The 2,500-nt window shown below is 36.6% G+C and overlaps 1 protein-coding gene across 3 annotated transcripts in view; it reads right to left on the bottom strand.

The window, feature by feature from the left end:
- LOC123519406 (eclosion hormone-like) overlaps positions 1-2,500 on the bottom strand; it is a 12,132-nt gene that overhangs the window by 4,202 nt on the left and 5,430 nt on the right. The window lies entirely within an intron of this gene.

Raw genomic sequence — 2,500 nt, 5'->3', positions numbered from 1 at the left:
GCGACATTCCTCTGTTATCCAACCCCCAAAAAGTACAATTTCTCTTATAATGAAGCAAAAAGGGCCATTTCTCTTTTGTTTAATATAAAAGAAAATATTGTAAACGTCTCCTGTTAAAAGTTACAAGAAACCGCCGCTTGTGTATTATATATAGATTGTGATTAAGATTTGTGCATAGTTTTCTTTTCCTTTTTTTTCGTTTTCCTCCTCATCTCGTATACTGAAGGAAATGTAAGAAAGAAAACGCAGAAACTTCTTTTTAATTAAGAGGAAGGTTTGAAGACATTTATCCCAGATTTTTGGCAAACTCTATCACTCTTTAAGGGAACTGGCAATCAAGTAGGTCTTTTTTTATTTTTGTTCCTCTTGGTCGGCTTCCTCTTTTGCACAAAAAAGAAAAGAAAAAAGTGGTATAAGTTTTCTAGATTTGAGTTGAAGTTATTTAGATTCTTCGGTAAGTTTTGCGTCTAGAAGTTTATTGTACCAAAAATATTGAGTGTGATATTTGCATTTTACTTCACACTAAAATAATTCATGTGAAGTTTATGCATAAATTCGTCCAAGATTCGCAGAAAATGAAGACTTGCACTGACAGAGAGAGAGAGAGAGAGAGAGAGAGAGAGAGAGAGAGAGAGAGAGAGAGAGAGAGAGAGACTTCCTACACTTCAAGGCATAACGAGAAATGAAGGAAAAGAGAGAGATAGAGGGATAAGAAAAATAGTAAAAAAGAGAAGGCAGAGAGATAAACTTGGAATAAGAGGAGAAATGAAGAGATAAGTGAGGAAGGACGATGATAAGTAAACATGTGTGTGTGTGTGTGTGTGTGTGTGTGTGTGTGTGTAGGTAGGTAGGTATGTAGGTAGAGAGTAAGGAGAGGGGGGGGATTAGAGGAGGGGGAAGGGAGAAGCGCTAAAGTTGTCCTGTCGTTGCCGCTGTTGTTGTTGTTGTTGTTGTTGTTGTTGTTGTTGTTGTTGTTTGGTGAATGTAGGCCAGTCGACGAATTGGATTTTGAAACTGTTGATCTTTTTCCTCTTTGTTGATGTTTCCCGTTTTCTTTTTCTTTTTTTTTCGTCTAGTTATATCTTGTTATCCTCTCTCTCTCTCTCTCTCTCTCTCTCTCTCTCTCTCTCTCTCTCTCTCTCTCTCTCTCTCTCTCTCTCTCTCTCTCTCTCTCCTCATTTCTTTTCTTCCTCTTTCTGTGTTTCTGTCTTCTAATTGTTCTTGTTTCTGTTCTCTTCTTGGTCTGTTTCTTGTCGTTATTTGTTATTTCATTATTCCTTGTTTGGTTGGCTCTTGTAGTTCTTCTCTTTCTCATTTATTTTCTTCTTTCTCACGTCGGGTTTTTTTTTCTTTTTTGCTCTTCGTCTCTTCTTTATTTTTATTTTTGCTGTTCTTGTGTTTTATTATTGTATTTTCTTGTTTTCGTGTTCTTGTTCGTGTTCTTCTTCTTGTTTTTCTTGTTCTTCTCTTCTTCTTCTTCTTCTTCTTATTATTATTATTATTATTATTATTATTATTATTATTATTATTTCTTTTCTTTTATTCTTTCTTTTCTTTTCTTTTTCGTCGTCGTCTTCTTGCTTCTTCTTCTTGTTCTTGTTCTTGTTCTTGTTCTTGTTCTTCTTCTTCTTCATCTTCTTCTTCTTCTTCTCTGCTTCTAACTTTCCATTAATTATTATCATCTTTGTTTATTCTTGTATTTCGTCTTCATTTTCCTCTTCAACTTTCTATAATTGGCCAGTTTTTTTTTTTTTTTTTTTTCATTTTCATCTTCGTGTTTCTCTTTCATTATTTTGTTTCCTTTGCCATGCTAATTAGTGTGATTAGGTCTACCACACCTGTACTCATTACCTTACGTGCTCTCTCCTCCCTCTCCCTCTCCCTCTCTCTCTCTGTATTTTTTAGGCCTCTCCCATTTCCCTCTTTTGCTTATTCTCCTGTTTCTTCTATCGTCCTTTTTTTCTTATTTTCCCATCTCCCTTTCGCTCTCCCTCTCCCTTCCTCTCACATATCTCCCATTTTCCTCTCTTGTTTCTTTAGTTCCTTCTTTCTTCCTTTCTTTCTTTCTTTCTTTCTTTCTCTCTTCTGCTTCGTATCTGTTTTATGCTCTCTTCTTTTTCTATGCATTCTTGTTTATCTTTCCTTCTTGTTTTTCTTGTTTTTGTTGCTTCCTTCTTTCTTCCTCATCTTCCTTCGTTTCCTGATTTCCCTCCTTTTTTTTTTCTTTCTCTCTCTGCTTTTCTTCCACCTTCCGTCTTTCTCTCCCACCTTCATTCTTCTCTTCTCTCTCTCTCTCTCTCTCTCTCTCTCTCTCTCTCTCTCTCTCTCTCTCTCTCTCTCTCTCTCTCTCTCTCTCTCTCTCTCTCTCTCTCTCTCTCTCTCTCTCTCTCTCTCTCTCTCTCTCTCTCTCTCTCTCTCTCTCTCTCTCTCTCTCTCTCTCTCTCTCTCTCTCTCTCATCCTTCCTATTCTCTTCCTCATTCCTCCCTTACTGTGTTGATT

Source organism: Portunus trituberculatus, chromosome 45 (assembly GCF_017591435.1).
Source record: "Portunus trituberculatus isolate SZX2019 chromosome 45, ASM1759143v1, whole genome shotgun sequence".
Classification (NCBI taxonomy): Eukaryota; Metazoa; Arthropoda; class Malacostraca; order Decapoda; family Portunidae; genus Portunus; species Portunus trituberculatus.
This window is presented reverse-complemented; position numbering and strand designations above follow the sequence as displayed.